Source organism: Pezoporus occidentalis, unplaced genomic scaffold (genome assembly GCF_034315485.1).
Source record: "Pezoporus occidentalis ecotype Australia unplaced genomic scaffold, CSIRO_AGI_Poc_V1 ctg92, whole genome shotgun sequence".
NCBI lineage: Eukaryota > Metazoa > Chordata > Aves > Psittaciformes > Psittacidae > Pezoporus > Pezoporus occidentalis.
Window position 1 is genome coordinate 2,638,303 of NW_026916284.1, and position 24,465 is coordinate 2,662,767.

Consider the following 24,465-nt stretch of genomic DNA (forward strand, 5'->3'; position numbering starts at 1 on the left):
TTTAGAGCTGACGCTGGCATTGAGGGGATTTATACTTCAGCTTATCTCAACAGCTCTCAGCCAGAGCCTATCCAGCCTCCTCTGCAGTGCTCTCAAGCCAGGACCAGCTGCAGCCATGCTCAAATTCCAGAAATGCTTAAAAAATACAGGATAAAGGGAATTATTGCTCTTGGTGCTACTGCATTTCGCAAGTTTGACTGCAAACAGTGGTCGTGCTTTCAGGAGGTCATTCATTCCCTTGCAGAGCTATGTCTCACTACCGAGAGCACAGGGAACTCCAGGGACAGGCTCTTAATCTCTTGCGGTCATATCTCGGTGCTACATAAATGTGAATTCATTCATCATCCTGTCCCTCTGATAATGTAAGGAAATACTGCCATTCTATCACACAAAGGGACTCCAGTCCAGAGAGGTCAAGTGTTACCCCAAGGTCAGACAAAAGATACAGCATGAGTGGGAAATGAGCTGAGATCATTGGGTTTAATCAGAAAATACCATTTAACCTTTACAAACCGGTCATAGTCCAAGGGGGGGATAAGGGGAAAGCGTGAAGCTTCCCATGGAAGATGAGAGCATGGCCTCACCAGCTGGCCCATCACCCTCAATCCCATTCCTTGCCCGCAGCAGCTGGGAAGTGGCCCCACAACAGCCGATCCGCGGGGCTCTGGGTCACACCAGCCCCTCTAACCAGCTTCCCACCCTCCTGGGGAGCTGCTCCTGCTTTCATCAGCGAGGGGGAGAAGCGGCAAGGAAGAAAACCCGCAAGGATTCATTGGAGTTATCCCTGGTTGAAAACAAAGAGCATCGGTTCTGCATGGGCTGTATCCTGGCTGTGATGTGACATTTAACGTGTCAGATATGGGGTACAGCTAAGAGGAGAAAGCAGTCGGTTTCACTTGGGGGGGGATTTTTAACAGCTCTTATAGTGCAAACTGTTTGGATGAATACATGGTCACTTACTGCATGAGGATGCTGCTTTGAGAGGGACAAGGAAGGGAATTGTATGGTGGGAAATGAGAAGCTTTAAGAAGCAGTGCTGGGGCCCAGGACACTCCGATGGCACGTGCCTGCAGTGCTGCACAGCACACTGCCCGTGGGCACTTCACCCCTCATACAGGAGCTTCCCAATCCTCACCTTTGTGCAAGCCCAACCGCAACCCGGTGCTGCCAGCCCCCCCCCGGCAGTACCAGTGGTGACAGAGCCAGTCCCTCACCTCCCAGCAAAGCCCCTTCCCAAGGCCCATCCGTCCCGCACTGTGCAGGGGTAGCAGCACCCAGCTGACAGCAAGGGGTAACGCCTGTCCCCGCGGCGGCCCTCGGCCACCCCGCCCCGGGCCAGCAGCATCGGGCCGCTGGTGATCAGCCAGGTGCTAATCACAGAGCGCGGGCTATAGACAGCAACCGGAGGACGGAGCAGGCAGCGATTGCTCTGCAAAAGCTGCCCTGCCCCTTCGGGCTCCCTCACAAGTGGGCTCTGCCTCCCTGGGCACGGCGCAGCCCCGAGGGGCATCGCGCACGGGCGCTTGCAGCGGGCTGAGCTGCTGCAGGAACAACGGGAATGGCTTGAACCTGCCCGAGGGGAGACTGAGCTGAGCTCTCGGGCAGAAGCTCTTCCCTGTGAGGGTGCTGAGGCGCTGGCACAGGGTGCCCAGAGAAGCTGAGGCTGCCCCATCCCTGGCAGTGCCCAAGGCCAGGCTGGACACAGGGGCTTGGAGCAAGCTGCTCCAGTGGAAGGGGTCCCTGTCCATGGCAGGGAGTTGGAACTGGATGAGCTTTAAGGTCCCTTCAACCCAAACCAGGCTGGGGTTCTATGAAATTATAGCATTCAAAAGGTGAAGGACTTGAGCATAAAAGCGTTAACACTCGTGGGGTGGGATAAGCCCAGAAGAGCTTTGACAAGAGCTACCAGGAGGGTTTGCCCCGGGGCGCAGGAGGCAGAAACGGCACCAAGGGCTGTGACCAGCTCTGAGGAGCCACTGCGCAGCATCGCAGGGCAAGTCCTTCCTCATCTCATCACAGAGCTCAGGAAACAAAGCAGGATGGTGCAGCCACCCCCCTCCCCGCACCTTCCAAAGAGCTGGGAATGCCACATTCCCAGCAGGAACACCACACAGGAGCAGGACAGGGCAGGGGTGGCAGAGATGCTGAGCTCCATGAGGACCCACCAACCCCATAGGTACATCCCCAGGTACTCGCAGGCTCTGCTCCCCCTTCACAGCCTCTCCCATCCTTTCTGCTGCAACACTCCCAACCTGTCCCCCTCATCCAGCACACCCCAAAGCCACCCCAGCTTCCAGCCAGGTCCCAGCCACCATCTCCCCCCGGTCTGTAACCGGATCAAACACGGAGGTGTCACTGACAAGGCAGGAACATGCCTCCTGGTGATCAGCCCTGTAAGCGAGCTGCACTCACAGGCACCAGCTCTTCCCCGGAGCCTGGCCCAGGGCCCTCAAGCTGTCGTATCCCCTTACAGCTCCTCAGCACGGGCAGGCAGCTGCCAGATGCTGCCCTCCACCCTCCATCCACCACCCGCAGCCCAGGAAGCCCCCACTGCAGGGAGCGTGGCGTTCCTCCCCATCCTTACCCTGGGTATCAGCCCAAATCCAGGGATCCACCTCCCAGTGAGTCACTGTACGTGATCACACTGCTCTGCTCTTCCCAGCCACAGCCTCGGAGCACATCTGGTTCCCATGTTCTGCAAAATGCCTTTGACATTTCATATCCAACCCCGGGCACTTCGGCAGCGGGGACAGAGCAAAGCAGCAGCGGATCTGACATTTCCTCCCTGAGCCATCTCATGGGCAGCCTTTAGACGGGACGACAGCCAGAACAGGTTGGAGAAGTGGGAGGGGACCGGGAATGATCCTTCAGGACCTTATATAAAGATGCAAACAAGGCTGCCTGCAAGTCTGGCTCCATCAGGGGCACTGGGTTTGCTTTTGAAACGGGCTTTCCTTGCACTGTGGTTGCTTACTTAGGCCCTGATTTCATGTGGGGAGTCACGGGAAGGAGATCATTACCTCTCATCCACATTCCCCTCACAAGTCCCATTTCAGACCCAACTGAGCAACCCTTTGCTCCTGCTGGAGACACTCAGTTCTCCCAAGTTCAGTGGAAGTTTGGCAGAGAGACCCCGATGCTCTGAGGAGTTACAGTTCAAATCAAGCCAGCTCTGTGCCATCCCCTGCCTCGCACCCGGCACCCCAACCTGGGCAGGCTGGGTGCCTTCTCCCTCTGCCCAACACTTGCAAGTAGCTCATTTCCCAACAGAAGCAGTTGGCAACCACAAAGTCAATGGTCCTCGTGCCTCCCATCAGTCTCAATCACGTTTTAGTAGCCCAATCCTCACTGCCTGTCCTTCAGATGCGAGGCATCAACAGCCTTTGCCAACAGACTGTGTTTTAGCCTGGGACAGCAGAGACCTGCGGAATCACACGTTCTTCATTACCCCGAGCTCAGAAGGGGAACAACATCCTCCGGTATTTCAGCAATGCTTTCACAAGTTTGCACATTACTCTGCATCAAATTCTCACCCTTTGCCACACAGTCATTAATATTGCCAGCACAGCCACTCCATCTGCCTCCTGAGCCCCCTCCAAAGCAGTTATAAGTTAATTGGTAGAAGCATTTGGCTTCTACATGACGAAGCTGGCACAAAACCAGCTTTTAACCTTCAGGGCTGAATACAGGATGCAGGATGGGGATTACTTGTTTACTGTGCTGAAAAGGAAAAGAAAAGGGATGTGTATCCGTGTTGAAAGACCAGGCTGGGGCTTTGTATTGCACAGGATCCCAGCCTGGTTTGTGTTGGAAGGGACCTTAAAGCTCCTCCAGCTCCAACCCCTGCCACGGGCAGGGACCCCTTCCACTGGAGCAGCTTGCTCCAAGCCCCTGTGTCCAACCTGGCCTTGAACACTGCCAGGGATGGGGCAGCCACAGCTTCTCTGGGCACCCTGTGCCAGCGCCTCAGCACCCTCACAGGGAAGAGCTTCTGCCTAAGAGCTCATCTCAGTCTCCCCTCGGGCAGGTTAAAGCCATTCCCCTTGGCCTGTCCCTACATCCCTTGTCCCAAGCCCCTCTCCAGCGTTCCTGCAGCCCCTTCAGGCACTGGAGCTGCTCTCAGGTCTCCCCTTCAGGAGCCTTCTCTTCTCCAGGCTGCTCCAGCCCTCGCAGCAGCTCCGTGGCCTCCCCTGGACTCCCTTTTCCTTTAACAGACCCAAAGGCAGCGAGGCTGTGCCCGGCCCTGTTCCCTCTGCTGCAGAGCACCTCGCACGGGCTGTGCTGGAGGAAGGAGCTGCAGCGCTCCTGGCACAAGCTGTGAAAATGGGAAGGCACAAAGCAACTGATCCATACCCTGAGAGTGCACAGGCAGGAAGAGTGTGGGTGTCTGTGGTGGATGGTAGGTAAGCAACAGCAGAAAACACCCATCCAGCTGCGGGACTAAGCATCACTTTGTGATCTCCCGCTGTGCACCGTCATACCTGAGACCAGATGCTGTGTTCATCCAGTTTGAGCTGGGGATACACGAGGTAAAGACCTTTACCTGCCTTCTCTGGGCTGCAAAACATTCCCAGCACCCGACGGGAACATCAGAAACCCGTGTCTTACAAACCCTTGCCAAGACAAACCTCTCACTGAGACTGAGCTGAAATCTGGTGCTGGTTTCCTAGGAAAATACTTGAAGGATCTTCCCCTTCACAGTACTCGGGGAGAAATGATCCCCTGGATAAGACCTGGGATCACCTCTGGCAGGAGCCACAGGGGTTGCTGGTGCTCAGCATCACTCAGCCAAAGCATCCCAATGCTTCCCTTCCCATCTCATCCCGGCCAGGCTCCAGCCAGGCAGGCTGCCTGCCCTGCCTGCAGTGCTGCCTGAACAGAGCTCAAGGAGCCAGCGCTCAGCCAGGCACGGGGCTCAGGACACGACCGGTCCCCGGGCTTCCCAACCCCTGTCCCCGAGTCCCTTCCCTCGGGACAGGAGATGAAGAAATGCAGAGCATGCCCCACGCTGGCTGAAGCAATATGGAAAATAGTAAACATTTATCACCTGGGTTTTGGAAGTTTCTCCCCCTTTTCCTCTAGCACAAGCCGCTGACATTTCCCAAGCAACGTTATTCCTACACTGGAGAAACTACTCAAGTGGTGGCTTTAAGAGCGGAACAGAATCCAAAGGAACACCACACACCAACTGATTTGAAAGAGTAAATTTGAGTTTCTCAGCCAAAATGCACAGAGAGAACCGCGTGGAGCTGGATCACTGAACAAGGACACGAGCCATGCAATACACCAATTGCCAGTGTTCCACTGTTTGGTGTAGTGCTGATGGCACCTGCACCAGCCTTGGGGCTGCTCAAGCCCATGTCCTGCCTGTCCCCAGGGGCCAGTACCATAACGCAGGCACTGGTACCACTGCTTGTGGCTGCTGGGCTTGGAAGTTGAGCCTGGCTTCTTCCAGGCTACCACAGAGCTGCGCTCTAAAACCCCAGTGAGAGCCGACGGCACTCGAGCCTGACCCACTTCGATGTTTCTCCGCTTCAATACTCGGTTAGAAGCGTTGATAAGGCAAGCATATGCTTAAAAGATAAAGTCATCTCTCCCCAGAGATATCTTCACAGCTCATTTATTACACCCCCTCAAAGAACAGAGGGCAAGAGCCAGCTTCAATTGTCTTGAAGCTACAACGAGGGATGAGAGTTCAGTTTTGCCTCCCAGCCAGTTCCACTCCTAACAAGCTGCACTTCAAGGCAATGCGTTCATCACACGAGCAGCTCTATTTCAAACCCCGCATGAACAAAGGGAGAGCTGGCCACAAGCCTCACCACTTCTGGGCTCATCCTGTCTCTTCCCAGCTGCATCTTTATACCCATTTCAACGAGGCTCCAGGCTCAAGTGTTACGCTCTAATTTAAGGATGGGATTTTCATGCTCGCTTGCAGACAAGCAAAATGGTAAAGCAATACCATCCCCATCAGAAGGCACCAAAGGGCTTCACACGATGAGCTTCGCCTTGGTCCCAAGCAGCACCAGGTGTTTTTTCTTGCCTGAATACGTGTGTAGATAGACAGACAGACAGACATAAAGGCAATAACAGCATTTTCCAGGTGCTCTTGTCAGAGGAAGAGCATCACTGACTGGCTGCAGGAGGTGGTGCAGTATTTATCACCCTCTGAGGAGAGAATGCACTTGCAAACCCATCACTGAAACATTACCATTACAAACGTGGACAGAGGTACCAGGTCTGCACTATTTCGGACATGGGAAGATGCCCAAACATTACTCCCTGAGGACCTCAGCCTGCTCTCTCTCCATCAGAACCAAGCCTGCTGCAGCAGCTTGATAAAGCTAGAAATCCTTTTCACTGCCCATAAACCTCTGCTCTTTATGATCTTAGCCTCACAAGCAGCCGCTTCTTTCCCTAGCTGGCTCCTCCAAAGCGTTCCTTCCAACGCATAAAGGAAAGCGTCCGGCGTTTTCCAGGAATTTTCAGAGCAGGGTGAGTTTGGAGCTCTGTTATTTGAGAATCACTGGGGAAAAGGGTGCAATTAGCTCCAGAACAAGCATCTACTCTGGGTGGCAACCTCAGGATCCTTCCCCTGGCATCCAAACAGCCCCATGTGACAAGCGGATGCCAAGCAGCCGAGCCTCCCTCCCGCTCAGGCATGCATACAATTCCCATAATATCTGCCTCCCAGCCCTGCTCCCAGCCTAGGAAGCTGGTCAAAGCCTGCAGGCACCTGTAACCCTTTGTGTGCTTTGCCTGGAAAGGTTGGATCAGATGATCCCTGAGGTCCCTTCCAACCTGGAATCCTGTATTCTATGAAGCAGTGCGCTCAGCTGTGGGAAACTGAGGAGTTCCACACAGTAGGAATGAAGCCGGCAGCACCATCCCCTGCCTGGGAGCACACAGGGAGGCACGAAGCCATTTAGGATGTGGAGCATCACCGAGTCCCACACTGAGACCCGAGTGGGGCAGTTCAGAGCAGCAGACACCCTTGCGGGATGCGGGATCCCTTTCTGAGGGTCACAATCCCCCAGCGCTTCCAGCAGCCCCTCGCATCCCATGGGAGCCTGTGGCCATGGCAACCCGCAGCCATGTGCGGGAGCATCCACATGAGCAGAGAAGGGGGAGAAGCTGCTCCCGAGCTAAAAATTATTCATTAGGAATTAGTGGGAGCCCCAAGGAGCCCTCTGAAGTGCACTCCCCCCCCCACCCCTGCCGGGGAGCGGGCAGCATGGACCTTCCTCCCTGTTCCCCTCGGCAAAAGGCTGTTCACTTGCTATTAAAAGATGGAAAGAGCCCATTCCAGTGATGGCAGCTCTGCAGCACCAGCCCCTCAGTGCCTTTTGTTGGGGGTGTTCTTAATTAGGGGAAAAAAACCCTAGAAGGGAGTCTCTGAGCAGTTGACAGAGACCGGTCCCCCCATCACTGCTTCTCTAGTTCAGCTCCTGCTGCAGCCCAAGCCCCATGAGCTGCTCCCATCAGATTTCTGACCTCATTTGGAATTCTTTTTTGTTATTAAGTACTATTTTTACTTTTTTAAGTATTATTTTTACTTATCTTACTACTATTACTCATTTATTTCAAATGTCAAGCCTGATTTCACACCAGAATGTGACTTGAGGCTGCAGACCCCCCCGAGGATGCAGCAGCACTATGGGTAGAGGGGGGAGCCCCTTTCCTGGCACAATTACATGGTGGTTGAGAAACCTCACCCTTCCCAGCCCACCAAGAAGCATTTCACACTGAGAACTGCAGCCGGCTGCTCCCGTGGCTCAGGGGCAGCTTCTCCCCATCCCTCTGGAGCAGGCACAGGGGGTTTGCTGGAGCCATAGCAGAAAAGAAGGTCAGCACTGCCCAGAGTCCCCGCTGCACCTCAGGGAGTCCATTGCCCATCCAACAGCTTCACTTCAGCTTTTTCGTGCTCATTTTCTGTGGAGTTTTGTGCCACTTCTCCCTACAGAGACACACGCATGGGAACGTATTTGCCACCCTCCAAGCAGTGCCATCAGCTCAGCATATCACCCTGGGACACGGCTGGCCCTGCTCCATCTGGGGATGCTAATGCCAGCCAGGTCACTGCTGGGGTGTGGGATGCAGGTGGGCTGGCCTCACATTCCAGCTTTCCACTGCTGGATGGTGACAAACGGCTCTTGTGGCATCTCCACCACCCCAGCCCAGCGTGGAGCCCAGGGGGTGTAACTTTGACCTGACTCGCAAGGCTGGGTCTGCACAGCACAGTTACGGGTATGGAAAGAAGGATGTCAGGGAGGAGGAACACAAAAGGCAGCAAAACTGAGCTCATGCAGAGGCTTTGGTTTCTGCTTTCCCAAATTTAGATACTGCACAAGCAGGAGAGAGCTGGGACTTGAGCTGCATTCATGGATCTGCAGGCAGCTCCGGGTCCATGAGGCACATAAAGGCAGGCCAAAGGGAATGGCTTGAACCTGCCAGAGGGGAGACTGAGATGAGCTCTCAGGCAGAAGCTCTTCCCTGTGAGGGTGCTGAGGCGCTGGCACAGGGCGCCCAGAGAAGCTGTGGCTGCCCCATCCCTGGCAGTGTTCAAGGCCAGGTTGGACACAGGGGCTTGGAGCAAGCTGCTCTAGTGGAAGGGGTCCCTGCCCGTGGCAGGGGTTGGAGCTGGAGGAGGTTTAAGGTCCCTTCCACCCAAACCAGGCTGGGATGCTATGAACAGATGTCTGATGAAAGCAAACCAGCCACACGGAAAGCCAGTTGTTGCTATCAGCACTTTCAGGGTAGGTTTTCCCATTCAATCTTTCAAGAGGTTTTCATTTTAATCAGCTCAAATTACAGCAACAGACAGGTAGGACTCATGTACAGAACCCGACACAGCATCTCCAGTGCAACCTGGCTGTAATTACACCCAAACCATCTGACCATTCTGCCTGTGTCAGAACCTGGAGCAGCTCAGAGAGCAGCTCCCACCCCACAGCACAGGGAGGTCTAAGGGCTGAATCTGTGTACTGCGATGGGCCAGCCATTGCTGGGAGATGCAGCATCCTCCTTGCACCACACCGCTCACAAACCCACCTGGGCAGAGGGGAAGAGCGGGGAGGCAGATTTCCTGGTCACCAGCTCATACATGCAGGCTGCGCTCTGTGCATGGAGCTTTCTAGGTCCTCAAGAGCCAAAGCATCCCAGCACAACAGACAAAGCCTGCCATTAAACAGCAGTGAAAACACACAGCACAGTTTGTGGAAGGTGACACTAATCACCTCCCCAAGGAGCTCACCTCCATCATCTCCATCTCCTCATGCCCAGAGGCTGCAGGGTGCAAGTGCCTCCTGCCACCACTGCCTTGGGGCTGCCTGCGGTGCAGGGGTGCAGGCAGAGCCCACCATGGTAACTGCTCTGCTCCCCCTGCTCCCTATCTGCCTGGGGAGGGGTATCTATAGGTGTTCTGGAATAAGCATCTTGGATCCAAACAAACCCACAGCACAGCGCAAGGGAGCAGGAGGCTACAAGCAGCTTACACCCAGATTACTGAAACTCCTTTTGCAAGAAAAAAGCTTATTAGTAACCCAAGAAGCCAGGACAGCACTTTTACATCTTGCCCTAAAGCTCTCTGGATTAAAAGAGAGGCATCCTAATTAAATCAAAAGGTTCTTATGCTTCTGGTGATGCTGGTATTTACACCAGCACCAACCCCCTGCAGAGAAATGGGCTGCTTCCATCCCAGCACAGGCAGCGTTATTCAGCTCCAATCTCAGTGACAAGCAGGAATTAAGGGGTTAGATGCACACGTCATCCCAGCCTGACTCAGGAAAGAAGGGAAAGCAGGAAAGTCAGAAGACACAGAGATAATGGAGATCAAACCCCAATTAACTGGCCCTGGACAGCATCCAACCATGGCAAAACGGGGCAGCCAGAGAGCAAAGGGGGGTGCTCAGCAGCCAGACCCACAGGACTCACGGGCAGAGCCACCAGCAGGTCTCATCCCAAGGCAACTCATGCCATGCCCTTGGGACATGCAGACAGCCCCCAGGCAGGACACAGCAGCAGTTTCCCACCCATCCTACTGCAAATGTCTTGACATCCAAAGTCACCTCCACCACCACCTCCTCACAAGTTACTCCAAAGGCGGTCGCCTACCTTCGCCTTTCCCATTTAAGACAGTTTCCCCTCTCCAGAGCCCGGGTTAAGGTTCTCCATCTCCTCTATCCCAAACACAAGGTGCCTCCATGTGCCGGGGGGGATGTGCATCAGCATCCCCCGGGGTGAGCCCAGAAATCACTGAGCTGCTGCCCAAGACCCTTCCCCATCCTGCCCCTGCCCCACTGCTACAAGGCTGTGTTACCCCCAGCCCACCCATCCGCACGGGCGGTGAAGGGGAGAAGGCACAATGGCTGTTATTAATAACTCCAACTTTCTTTTCCCTGCTCTTGCTGGATTTTCCTTCATGAATAATGCAGGAGCTGTGGCTCAGGACACTGCCCACTCTGTCCCCCACCGGTCCCCGAGCCAGCAGGGAGTGGGTTCAAGTGCCAGCCAGGGCCTGTCCCTGTGTCCTGGGTGCCAGCACTGCCGGTACAACAAGGTTTTGTTCCCAGATGCAGCTTCCTTTTGTTCCAGCCCCGCTGGCAGCAGCATTCGCGGTGGCGAGACAGCCCCGTGCATCATGCGGCAAAGCAGAGACCTCAGCGACACCGGAGCCGGGCCGCGGATGGGCACTTCCCAGCCAGGGATTCCTAAGCGTTGCACCAGTATTCCAGCACAGTTTTTCCCCTCTCCAGCAGCAGCTATGGAAACCAAGGCAATAAAGGTGCAGAAGGATGAGGAAGCCTCCTCCACCGCGCTCATTTGAGTGATACCCAGGTAATTCGAGTGCCAGCCCTGCCGGTACCAAATTGAAGTGCGAGAGCGTGCTTTAATTGAAGATACTTCCCCTTTGTCCTGTAGCCGCAGTCCTGACCTGCCCCAGACACAACTTTGATCTACCCCAAACACAGACTCTGCTGAGGACATTACTTAGTGCAAGGTACGAGAGGAAGCCCAAGAAGTGTGAACCCCTCCAGTCCAAGCCTGGCCCACGTTTGGGAGAGCACGTTTGGATCGCATGGGCTTCCCTGCCCTTCTGCTAGCAGAAAGCGAAAACTCCCCTTGAGTTCCCAGAGCCTGGTCCCCGTGCAGACAGCACAGGGCACACTGCAGAGCCAAGCACCTCCCAGTGTCTCTGAAACCCTGCCTGCTCCCAAACAGCCCTTGAGACCTGGGTGCAGGGTGCCCTGCCTCAAGCTGCTGCGTGCTGGGAGGTGCATGGGCTCACACCAGCCCCCAAAACACCCCCCATCCGTCCTGTACCCCATCACACAAGCACAAACAAACAGAGCAAAGCAGCTGCCTCCTCCCCAGCCCCGCTTCACTCCCCGCGTTGTGCTGAATCACTTACTGCATCGCCGGCACCGCTGCTGGGACCTTCCCAGAACCTTGTGCAGTGCCCGGCAGCATCAGCTGCGGGTTTAACTCCTGGAGCATCGCAGCGCACCAAAGGCATCCGGAGCCGGGCAGAGGATAATCACCTCCCAGCAGGCTGCAGCAGGGCCTGAACCATCCTGCCCTGCATATAATTAACTGGGTCTCCAGCCGCTCAGTGCTGCTCTGCCAGCCGGGCTCTGGGCCCCAGGGAGGGCAGCTCCGGGGTGCGGAGGGACGTGGGGCGATTCCCGGCGTGGGGACACGCAGACGCATCGCAGCTCCTTCCCACTCGCCGGCAGCGTGGGCTGAGCACTCAGACGGGAAGGGGTTTTCCCCACTGTGTCCCCCCGGTGCAGACACAACGGCTCAGAGCACAGAGCAGAGGTGAAGGAGAGGGCGAGGACACGGGCAGGGAGCAGGGGGGAAAGGGAGTGAAGCTCACAGAGCGCTTTGTGTTGGAAGGGACCTTAAAGCCCATCCATCTCCAGCCCGTGCCCACGGGCAGGGACCCCTTCCACTAGAGCAGCTTGCTCCAAGCCCCGTCCAGCCTGGCCCTGAGCACCACCAGCAGAGCCCTGGACCTGGAGCGTGCAGTCCTTTGCAGTTCTGCAGTGAGAGCCAAAGGCTGCAGCAACCCCTCCACTACACAGGCACCAGCTCCCACACAGACCCTGAGCCCCACTGCAGAGCACTTCTCCTCCCAGTAACCCCAGCACAGATGCTCCAGCCCCCCCATCATCACCCAGTGCCTGTGCTTACAGGAAGGGAGAGCTTGCTGGCATCCCAGAGCTCTGTGGAGGAAGCAGGATGGGGCAGGCAGGACCCACAGCCTGTCCAAGGACAGAGGGACACTGGGGGGAGTGGGGCAGCCCTTCTTAAACAGAGAAACAGGAGATTGTTCTCCTCCCAGAAACACCTCCCTGGTCCAAAAGACTTCTTATGGATGAGCAGTGGTGAGACCTCTGGGATGCAAGTCACCCGGATGACTTTCTGATCCAGAAGGACCGAGGTGACTCTGCTATTCCAGCTCTGACGTGACAACACCCCCACGTCTGAACCTCAGACCCTTTCGGGGCTCACTCACCCCTGTGGTACATCCTAGGCTTTACTGCATTCCCAGCAGCAAGACACAGCTTTTAAAGAGGCAACCCCAAAACACTGCAGAGAGGTGATTTGATTTAAGAGATGGGCACAGCCTGCGCGTGTATCCCAGATCCAGTGGTAATTAGGAAACAGATGGGGAAGGAGGGGAGGGAGGGAGGAATCTTTGTTGGGTTAATTGTCTGAAGTCACTAAATGAAATAGAGGTGGCCTGATTTCCCTGGAGGATCCTACATAAACTTAGGGATAGACTTTTGCCGACAATAAAAGAGGGAGCTTCCAGTGAAGGACAGCAACAACTAATCAGGCAAGAACAGAAGTGATAAACACGTTAAAACACAAAGATCCCCTTTGTAGCTTCAAATAAGGGATCGACCAATCTGACCCACAGCTTCCTTACCATCCTATTAAAATGCTATCTCTATTTTCCTGATTAAATGCCCTAGAGTGGAGAAGTCTTTTTGTCTTGGTTGCCCTCCAGGGACAGGGGAGCTTCGGTGCAAGAGGACCAAGCCCCATGGGTGGTTCAAATGACACCTTTTTGAGCAAGCTCTTCAAGTCTCTTGCTCCCCAAGGTGCCCTCCAAGGATCAGATGGACCCATAACCTGATATTTCAGAGCAAACACAGCAACATCCCCCTTGTTTCCTGGCTCCCAAGGGTTTGCTGCCAATGCCCACTGGACGGTGTATGCCAAGGGGTGTGTTCTTCTGTGCCCCAACAAGAGCACACAGCTCACCCCCCGGTGCTGCTGAACTTCCTTTAGCAACCATTACCATTCTAACAACCTCAAGCCTCAAACAGCCCATCACAAGGTTACTGGTGACAGTTCACTTCATCAGAAGCACGGCGCTCCTCAGTTTCCCCCATGAAAGGGCATCACAACCACCACAAACTGCTTTCAGTTCGGCGCTGCTGTCTCTATTTCTCATTAAGCCAGAGCAGCTGCTGGGACAAGGACAGAGCCAGTCCTGCTGATCTGGATTAGTGACCCTGGGCGAGCCAAACAGATTTCAAACCACTCGAAAATTAGAGTGGGGCTGGAAGGGAGAAGGATAAAGGGATCAGATGCAATGGGACCGTGTGAGCAGGACCAGACCTTGGGATTTGAAGCCATAAGCCATGTTGCTACTAATCAACCAGTTACCCCTCTCTGGTTTCCCCTGTATTCAAGCAATGCTTTCCCTATCTGGTGAAATTAAAACATGATTCAGCCTCTCAAGAAATAAACACAGACGAGATACAAGATCCGAGTTTAAAAACTGAATTACTTCTAATCTGTAAAGACTGCCTACTGCAGATCAACTGAGCCATCACCATACCAAAGAGACCAAATGAGGGGCAGGGATACACCTAAAACAGTGCCCAGAGCCACTGAATCTTGCCAGGTGACTGCAAGGCCTGGTCTTGCCACTGTGCCCAGCATCTTCATTTCCCCTGTGCAGGATTGGAGCAGGTTGGGCTCTGCCTGCACCTCTCTATGGGGCTGTGGCTGCCGGAGCTGCAGAACCCATGTGGCATCTCCCAGTAACATTGCCCTGAGCCCATCGAGTGAGATAGCAAACCCTTGCTGACAACCCTCCTTCTGACCTGAACAACACAGAGTAACCCAGGAGGACAAAGGGATGCGCAGCGCACATCAGCACCATCATCCTGGAGCTCTGCTCTCCCTAGGGCTCCAGGCAGCAGCAGGGCACTGCAGGCAGCAGCGTCCCATCACAGAGAGCCAGCCCCTTCCAGCAGCACACAGGAGGAGAGGCAGAGCCTGGCAGAGGGGGTGGCCTCAGTCCTGCCACAGAAAACAGTGGCAGGAGGTCAGAAACAGGACTGGCTGCCAGCAACAATTCAGCCCTGCTTGGAGATGAACGAGGTCGCTGGGGATTAACAGTCCAGCACCTCTATTGCTTGAAGATGGGGACAGCACAGGCTGCAGGTCTGGGATACAGGGAACAAGGAGGATGAATAAAGGCTCTCCAAGGAAGATGAGCCGTGTTCTCTTTTCCGGACACTTGAAATCCCATTGATCTTTACAGGCTTACACTGAGCAATCAGGACTTCAGGCAGGTGTCAGATTCACTTGCAGAGACCAGGACTGCACTATCCCCAAGGCACATCCCTTCTCCCACCACAGGCTTATGGAGAAAGGCTGAATCTGAACCCTTGCACCCACTCCACACGGAGCCCCATAGTGCAGCTGCCCCTGTGGGCAGGAGTGACTGGATCCATCTGCCTTTCCCATCGCAGCATCTGCTTGGAATCAATACCAAGAGCATCTCCGGCACAGCTCAACAAGCCCCTTTTTACCAGACAACAGGCAGAAACTGCATTTCCATTGTAGATAAGCATTTGTTTTGCTTTCTGGCATGTAAGTTCTGTGGCTGAGCACACACCACATCCCTGCTGTTTGCCTGCACTGATTTATTTCTCAAGAGCTCCTTCTGACTGAGAACCAGGATTCATTGCAAATTGATGGACATCTGTTGACTTGAACCAGGTGACAGCAGTGATTTAGTGCATTCAGTAGCCCACATACAACTACTTGGTGCTTAGACAGGGCCTCGAGGTTTCCTGACATGAGGAGAACACACATACCAGTCCCTGCAGCATGGGCAGTCCTCCTTACCTACCTATAGGGAGATTGAAGCAGGGCATCTAAATGACTGGTCCACCCCCAGGGTAGCTACACACATTAATGCAAAGCATTCCAAGCCTGAATTAGGTAATGTTAGCCCCATGGATACTCTCTGCCACTGCTAGCAGTGCAAAGCCATCCTTGAGTCAAGCCACACCACCCCTGCCTGAGCACGTCAGGGATTAGACACTGAGAAGTTCATTAGTGCCATTTCCCCACTTATCACAGCCCGAGGGGGGTAACAGCACTGGTGACTCGCTGGTCAAGCGGGGAGGCCCCTGTCCCCGGCTGCACTGAGTGCAAGTGACACGCTGCTGCTCGCTGTCTGCTCCTGCAGATGACAGCACAGCTCTGCTGCCTGCTTCAGACAGGAGCGTGATGCTGATCCCTGCCCATGATACAGCCACGCTGGTCAGTGCGGGTTAAGCTCCCTCCCACGACAGCAGCCTGTGTGCCGCTGCTCCCTGCACGGGTGGGAACCAGGGGCACAGGGATGTAGCTCCCTGGCGTGGGGAGGCAGCTCCTCGTCCCTGTGCTCCTTCCCCACTCCCGTAGTCACACACACCAGCCTTCAGAGAGCCTGAGCCTTGGCTGCCAAGGTACCCACACACCTGCAGTGATATCCTGCACCCACAGACCAGGACCAGACACTTACAGAGAAGTTCAGTTTCTCCTTTCCTTCTTATCCACTCTTCTGCTGGAGAAGGTCTTTTCCAAAGGGTTCCTGCCTGGCTGGCTCAGACCTGGTACACATCAATGCTCCAGCAAAGCAGCTCAAAACACCATCGTTCACGTTAAACTGATGCAGTTTTAAGCACACAGAGCGCTAAGAGCAGAGCACAGGACTTCTCAGCCAAGTCAGGAAGTTGCCAGTGTGGCACAATTGTCTTCCCATCAAGCAATCTCCGTTGTCCCCATGGAGCTGCTGGGAGCCAGCTCCTGCCTTGACATCAGCAAACGGAAGCCTACGTCATAAAGCACGCGGAACCCTGGTCCCCATGAGCCATCTGCACTGATCACACCTAGATCCAGCCCAGGGCACAGACGTCTGCACTCACTGCAATATCTCATCACCTGCAGCAAGGGGAAAGTGCCTGCAAGACTTTCTCAGGCTACTGCAAGGCCTTGCAGCCTGCAGGACAGTCTCCTGCTGCTTGGGGTGTGATTCCTTCTGCCCCATCAAACTGTCTGCATTACCCAGTGGACTAATAACAGGTTCTAGCAATGCAACCACATCTAAGGTGAAGCAAATCAGGAGCTCGGCTAACAGAGATTTCGGAGATAAGGAAGGAGAAGAGCCTTCCTTGCTGCTAGGAGAGGGAAATGCCATTTAAAACCAGACACTGCTCTGGCAAAGCCCAGATTGAGTGAAGACTAAATCAGAGCTGACAAGCTGACATTTGAAAATGCAATTAGGTGCCTTGTAGAGCCACCCTGTTATCTTATTGTTAATTATACGTTTGCTCAGTCTAGGAGGCAATACACTTATTTAAAGCTCATTCTCAGGCTCTCCTGCTTTGACTGGTTGCTTCAATCAGGAGCCCATGTCCTTCCCCCCAGCCCTACCTCCCTGTGCTGTGGTGAGTTTGATTTCCACAAGGACCATCATATTGTGTGTGCATTTATATAGCTCCCATCATAAACCTGCTGTTGGGAAAGCATCTAGAGCAGGTAGTGAATTCCAAGGATAAAAGGGTTTGGGGAACAATTGAATGCCAATAAGAGAGCTGAGACTCGCTGCATTCAGTTCCTATTTATGCAGTTCAAAGTGCCCTCCCTGCCCAGAAGGGACAATCCCAGTCACTCCACGGGATTTAACTAACCTGTTTCTGCAGTGCTTGATCCAAGCTCTGTAATCAGAGATTCATTTATTCTCATACAAGCCTCTAACTCCTCTCTTAATTGGGATAAAGAAGTCTTAAACACATTAATGTGCATCGTGGACCAGGGCCATTTTATGAACATAAGCATAATTCAGCTTTGTTTGTCTTGCAAGGCAGGTTAGGGAGGAAGAAGCAGCACAGCTGAGCAAACAGTCATCTCCTGAGTAAAAAGCCTGCCAGGGATACTTAGAAAACACAGGTTCCCCAGCTCAGCTCCTGGTGCTCACAGGAGCCGGTGCTGCCTCCATCCCAAACCCAAGGCTCTATAGAGAGATTGGTCTACTTGGAGAGGAAGACAAGGAAACCAGAGCCCATGAAACCTGGTGTTAGAGAGAAGCCTGCCCTACTGGGCTCAAGCCAGATTAGCCTCACAGCTGTCACCATGGCCAGGAGAACTCGGGTGAGCTCAACCCTAAATACATGGCTGTGGACCCAGCTGCTGCTATGGCTGGGAAATAAACCCCTGTGGGCCTTGGCATCTGGGTAGCAGAGCTGTCAATGACATGCCAGGCTGTGACACGCAACGCAGCATTTTGAAGGACACTTCTTTTGTACACATTTGTCTCCTAAAAAGTGCAGCCCAATAACACATGTATGAATTAGCTCCAGTTCAGATTTGGCAAAGGGAAGGAGCACTTTGCTTCGATAGAAAGTTCAGTGTCAAGACATTCTTTATTAGAACCCAGAATTTACTACAGATGCAGTGGAGGAAGGAAGCAGGATGATCAATTCCCTGAGTCGATCGGATGTGGTTTTCAAGAGGTTGCTCTTGGTGCACCCTCACACCCACAGCTTCACTGCAGAGAGCATCAAACCCGACTTAGCTACACTCCCTTCGACTTGCCGTGGGAGAAGCCACAATATGCCAAGGTTTAAGTGGCCACTGGTGCTGCAAGGCTTGCAGCTCAGCTGCAGACTGCTCAGAACGACAGGGCCAAAGCATGCTCTGGGCCATGCCAGATGCATCATGAAAGCAGGGCTGGCCTGAGGGGTCCCATGCATGCTGCCACACGTGCATGGCTACAAAGCCTCGGTTCTCCATCCCTCTCCTCCCTCCCACTTGCCTGCACACATCTGTGAGCACGTCACAGGGACTGGAACAGAAACCAATGAGCTTGCAACAAGCAGCCTTTGTTGCTGGGTCTGGTAAGAATCTGAAAGCAAGATTTCACGAATCCTGACACCATTTAAGTGACAGCAAGAAAGAGAGCTTTTTCTAGGCCCTTAACTCAAAAGGGTGCAGCTCAGTGTACAGATGTGTCTTTATCAGCTGCAGAGCCGTGCTCTGCTGTTAGGCATATTCGTAACTCTCCCAGCTAGCACAAACGGGACTGTGTAATTAAGCATGAGGTGGCTGGTGGTACCATAGCCTCCTGTGGAACTGTTCAGAGCCTGTGGAACAAGATGCAGTCCTAATCATCCAAATGGCTTGAGGAAGAATGGCATTCAGCACCACTCACACACCAGAGCACAGGCAGCTCCTCATTAACTGAGCAGACTGGGTAAAGCTTCCAGAAGCAAGTCAAGAGTCAGGGCTGGCCTTCACCTTCTCAGTTTGTTGTGTGAGAAGGGAGTGCTGCAGTTTCTTTCCCTCCCTCCTGCCCCCTGTGAATAGACAATACAAACTGCTGTGAGCATCCAAGAAAAGCAGCTTCCCAGGATGGGAAGTTGATCCTTGTACATCAGAAAGGATTCACAAAGCCATGCAAAGGGGGAGCAGGTTGGTTTGCTTCCTGCTGATGAAAACCCTGAAGGTAACAGGATCACAAGCCACTTCTGTCTGGAAGGGACCACAGCAGGTCACCTAGTACAGCCATCAGCTGGAAGCAGGATGAGCTATACAGTCAGACCAGGTTGTTCAGGGTTTGATCCAGATGGGTCTTTAAAACGCTCATCCAACAAGGGTGGAGACCCCCAGGCCTCTCTGGGTAACCTAAACTACTGCTTGAGAGCCACCCGGGGATGGGGGGGATTCATGCCTCTCCCTTGCATCCTCTTGTTTCAGCTATGCCTGTTCTCCCTTCTCCTCACCAAGGACAGAAGGAGCAACAGGGAGCTCGTAGGCAGGGATTGCGGTGGAGCCCGGGGTGCCCCCGCCACCCCCAGGAGGGTTCAGCACCCTGGAGAGAGGCAGACTGCGTCCTCCCGCCCACCCACCCGCGCTCGTAACTCCCTGACCCGCAGCGGTTTCACTCCTGCTCAGGGGGACATCATCCTTCGAGCAGAGAATCGTGGAACCCCAGCCTGGCTTGGGTGGGAAGGGACCCTGAGGCTGTGGTTTCGTTTGCATTTTCAGTGTAAATACGCATAGAACCATAGAACCATCTAGGTTGGAAAAGACCTTGAAGGTCATTGAGTCTAACCATAAACCTAATGCTGCCAAGTCCACCACTAAACCATGTTCCTGAGTCTTACATGGAAAGAAAAGTCTTCAAGTGGGGAAATGTCCATCCTAGCGCTGCACCGAACCCGTGCAGGACACCAAGCAAATTAAACGGAGGGCCTGGGTGCTTGGTCAGGATCACAGCTCCCTGAATAACCCCTAGAACACAGAAGCCACTTCTCAAGGAGCTACTACTTAATATGGACAGAAAACAGCAAGAGGTCAGTGCCTTAGCCGGTGGTCTCAATTTGGGAAACCCCACATTCCCTTTTAACTTGGAGCTTCTTGAGGTTATTGGCAGGAGCAGGAAAAGTGAACATTTCACAGCAGAAAGGGGATTTCACCACATTTTCTGCAGATTCAAGGTGAGCCCCATCCACCTCCCAGCTTACACTGAGCTGCCAGCCCTGCCTGTCTGTGCCAGGGCATGTCAGGAGGAACGCAGGCTGACAGCGGAACAGTATCTGCTTGCTGTGACTTAGAAGGTCTGTAAGAACCCATCAGGCCTCATGCTGGAAGACATCAAAATCTACTGCCAAAAAGGCATAAAGCAGCAGAAAGCCTGCCAGGAACTCAAGCAAACCTCCAGGTTCACCTTGTGCAGTGAGAATAACAGCACCAGGCTATCACAGCAGCAAGAGGATGGGATCCAAAGGATCCTGAACTGAGGTGAGCTCAAGAAGCAAGGCAAAGAAAGACTTGTCCCTGCCCAGCATCCCTGGGATCTTCTGTTTAGCCACACAAAAGCATCTCTACTTGTTCAGCTGTTAATCCTTCTCCTCCTATCTTATTAACAAGGGATGGTGATCCCTATAAGCAGGCTGAGGTCTAAATCCTCCTCTGTTTTAATCCAGGACAACACAGAACGCTTTCTTGCAGATCTGGATTTAAAAAGGAAAAAGGAGGGGGATTATTTTGCGTGGCAACAACTCCGAGTTCATCCTGAGCTGGATCCCTACAATTACCCAAGTATCCTGGACAGCAGAGGTAAAGGCAGCAAGGTCTGAGCTGCTTCAAGCAGGAGGAAGAGGGCAGAAGTCATCCCACAGCACTTACAATTCTTCTTGAAAGGAGTTACCCGAGGGCAGGCGGACAAGTGAGACCTCCCCAACAAGGTTTGCCAGAGCCTTTCAACAGCTTTAACCCCTCAATGCAATGCTGGGTCTGAGCTGCCTGCTTGGGTTGGAGGTACAAGGGAATATCTTGGGAAGGGCAAACTAAACCCAGGCAACAGGGAAGATTCAAAGAGGAATTACCAGCGGGTTTTTTTCCCTGGGTTTTCTAAAATCTCCTCCCAGGTTTTGCTTTAATTCACATTTATTCATACCGGTGTCCCTGCCCATGGCAATGGGGTTGGAACTCGACGATCTTAAGGTCCTTTCCAGCCCTAACTATTCTATGCTAAGTAAAAATTGGGTTTTTTTTTACGCAGGACATGGAGACAGTGTAAACTGGGATGGATTTAAACCTTCCCAACTCTGCTGCATCTTTATTTCACCTGAAAAAGCAGTGCAAACCTTTTCCTTGTGAGCTCCTTACCAGATCACACCAAGAACAAGATGGAGCCAACACTCGCTGAAGCTCTGGGTAAGCTGTCCAAGCCTTCCCTCTGCCCAGGGAGGCTCCATTTCTGCAAGCACTGGTGTTTATCAAGACACTGTTTGGTAGAGACCCCCCATAACTGCCACATTTCTGCTCAGTGGGGTTAAAGAGATGAGGGGAATGGAGAGGGGATTCAAGTCTGGCAAAGTACTTGGTACCTATGAGTAATTCACCCCCGGAGCCTTCTCCCAAGGTCACTGGGTCACCTGACCAGGCTTGAAACACAGCAATGGAAGTAAAACTCCTTTCAGTGGAGAGTTATCACATAATGGTTTGGGAAGGGATCTTAAAGCTCATCCACTTCCAGCTCTTGGCCTGTCCCTACATCCCTTGTCCCAAGCCCCTCTCCAGGTTTCCTGCAGCCCCTTCAGGCACTGGAGCTGCTCTCAGGTCTCCCCTTCAGGAGCCTTCTCTTCTCCAGGCTGCCCCAGCCCAGCTCTCTCAGCCTGGCTCCAGAGCAGAGCTGCTCCAGTCCCCGATTAAACTGCTTTAACAGCCGTGCAGTTACCATTTCCCATCTACCAGAACCAGGCACCAGGAGACGTCCCTTTGCCTCCTGTCCGTGTCCACTCTGACTCTCCTCACAGTCACAGGAATCACCAGCAGCTGAGCCTGCATTTGCAGCTTTCCTTTTCTAGTCCCCGATGTGTTACTATTCACACCTGATCTCAACACCTTCCCTGCACAGGCTGCACCTCACAGCCCACCCATGGACTCTCAGTGCTGTCCTTCCAGGAGGGGTACAACCAGGTGAAGACCTACACACAGGGGGCTCGTGAGCAGCCTTCCCACAGGATCTCAGGCAGAAGCTCTGGTATGAAGACAGAGATCTTGTTTCTTGCTGTTATTCACGTTATTTGACCACCTTTGATGCTTGGTCACTGCAGAGAGCCTTTGCAGTGGCACTTTGCCAGCAGCAGCATCGATTTTCTACACAAGACCCATGAAGATGAAGACAATTAGATCACAGCAAAGCAAATAATTCATTATGAATTAATACCTTCTGAGAGCTTGGGATATTTCCCATTTAATCATTAGCCGGCAGAAGAGATGATTGGATTGACTGACAAGTTTAAATCAGGCCCTGAGCCACAGCCAAGGCAACACAAAGCGGTAAGCCCTGGCGAGACGCTGAGGATGATGATGGAGCTTTGTTACCACCAGCTCCATCCTATAAGCAAGACAAGGCCGGTCCCGACGCCTCAATCCCTAGGAGCAAAGTCCATCTTCAAATTTAACACCTCGAGCCCATCCTCCCGCAGCCCTCCATGCATTATTTATGTAGTACTCGTGTTACAGCTACACAAAAAAGGGAAGTCAGCAAGGGCCCAGCCCCAGCCGTTAAATACAATTGGATGCTGAATTGGAGCCATTATCTCTCAAGGTAGGCCCTGCAAAGTTTTCGGGAAACAAAGCAGTCATGATGCTGATCAATTTAGCCCTGCCGCCGAAGGGGGGGGGGATTTCACAGGAGCACAGGCAATAAGAAAGGAGGCAGCATCGCAATAAAAGTCACTGGATTCTTGCTTTTGTCCTCAGCATCTGCTGGGAGCACCCCGGAAACACTTAAACTCTGACAGCGCCACAGTATCCATCTTAAACCAGCCAGGCATCCGCTCCGCCTGTCAGCATCCCGGTTTTCCTGCAATATTCACGTTCCCCTGCCCCTTTCCTCTGCCCCTCTGCCAAAAAGCATTCAGAAACTCCCCATTTGACTTTCACAAGTGTTCCACAGGAGCACTTCCAAGGACTGACCTTGAAAAAGAACCTCAAAGGCAGCACAGAAAAGGCAAAAGCAAGCCCTGCCCCGGCAGCGAGACCCGAGCCCTTCCCATGGCAGAAGGGATGGGGTTTTCCAGAGAAAACCTTCCCGATCCCTCGTCCCTCCCCACATCCCCATGCCCGGAGGCCTCGCCACGCCGCAAGCGCTGCATCCTCTCTGCGCCCCGTCCTCCAAGGAACAGCTAAGGCCACCGAGGAAGATGCTACACCGCGCTCAAGCCAACGGGTACCTCTTGCAGGCCACGCTCCGCCAGCAGAGCATCCCTCGGTCCCTGCAGCCCATTCCTGGGGTCGGGAAAGGCTGAGCCGCCCGGACAGCCGGGAGTACAAATGATTCAGCACTTTCCCCACCTCCAGAAGCCTGATCGATGGCCGGGAGCTGCTCTGCGGGCACAGGCAGATGGGAAACACGCAGTCACCACCAGCGGCGGGGCCCGGCTCCTCCAGCGCAGCATCCCAGCCCGCTGCTTCCCCAGGGGCCTCCAGCCGAGGCCGTGCATGCGTTTTCCCAGCCCAAGATGTTCCAGATGAACACGAATCCACCCCAAAAACCACGAGAGGGAAGCATCAGTGTGCGGCCGCCCCGCAGGGCGAGCTTTGCTCCTCTGGGGACCCAGCCGTGCCCTGTCCCACCAGGGTCTCTAGCCGGGATGCGACCCCCTTCCCCAGCTGACATATCGGGATATTATCGCCACGCATAGACACGATGTCATGACGTAACAGTAAAAATCCCGTCACATGCCAGAGCCCGGTACCCGGCTCCCCCTCGCATGCGGAACCTGCCGGGGAGGGCAAAATAAGGGGGAGACCCTGCAGGCAGCGGGTCCCAAACCCGCGGTGATGATGCTGACGGTGCGGAGCCAGCCCGCCCCACACCCAGCCCTGCCCGGGGGGTGCCGCTGCCGGATGGACCCGAGCATCCCCCGGGAGCGCCCCACATTCCGGTACCCCCGTTCCCCGCTTACCTGCTCCGGGAGCGCCGGGACTCGCCGCAGCCGGGCTCCGTGCGCCGCACTGCGCGCTCCCGAGCGCGGCCGCGCCGCACTGCGCGCTCCCGGGCGGGCGGGCGCGCCCCGGGAGGAGGCAGGGAGGAAGGCAGAAGCTAGCAGAAAGTGAGGAGAGGTTCATTAGCGGTGCCCGTAATTAGCAGCTGCAGCCCCGACTCCGCCCTCCCGCCTGAGCCACCCCCAGGAAGCTCCCGCGGGCACTAAAGCACAACCGGGGGCCACAAACCGGGGGGCGAAGCCCAGCTCAGGGGTTTGGGGCAGGGGAGGACAAGCGACCCGGTCACGGCCCTTCCCCGCCTGCAGCACCGGTCCCGGGCGGTTCCGTAGGCTCGGGGCTGCTGCAGAGGAGCAGCAGCACCCTCAGCCCTGGGTAAGGTGCCTGCTGGTGGCTCCCTGCCATGGGCACGCTCCCCATGGAGTGACCCAGCTCCTGCCAACATCCCAGCCCGGGCATCTCATCGCTGACTTGGTTATCAGGAATGTCAGTTTAATTAAAGTCTCCCCCCGTAGGAAGCACTCACAGCAAGAGCAGCCACTTCCCTCGCCCTGCATCTTATTGCACAGCAAATGTTCTGCTGAGGCTGTGAAACTTAAACTAATATAGGCACTTGCTCTAGCAACACACTGATCCGTGTTGATTTAG

General features: G+C 54.3%; 1 protein-coding gene across 21 annotated transcripts in view; it reads right to left on the bottom strand.

Annotated features, from left to right (window-relative positions):
* NFASC (neurofascin) overlaps positions 1-23,933 on the bottom strand; it is a 79,634-nt gene extending 55,701 nt beyond the window's left edge. For 17 of the 21 annotated variants that reach the window (XR_009962137.1, XM_062605371.1, XM_062605383.1 and 14 more), the window contains exon 1: positions 23,781-23,933. The gene's annotated coding sequence lies outside the window, so the exon portion shown is untranslated. Of the gene's footprint in view, positions 1-10,110; positions 10,220-23,045; positions 23,189-23,780 lie in introns of those variants that run through there. The other 4 variants (XM_062605382.1, XM_062605381.1, XM_062605367.1 and 1 more) reach the window with 3 other exon arrangements.
* Positions 23,934-24,465: the final 532 nt, after the last annotated feature.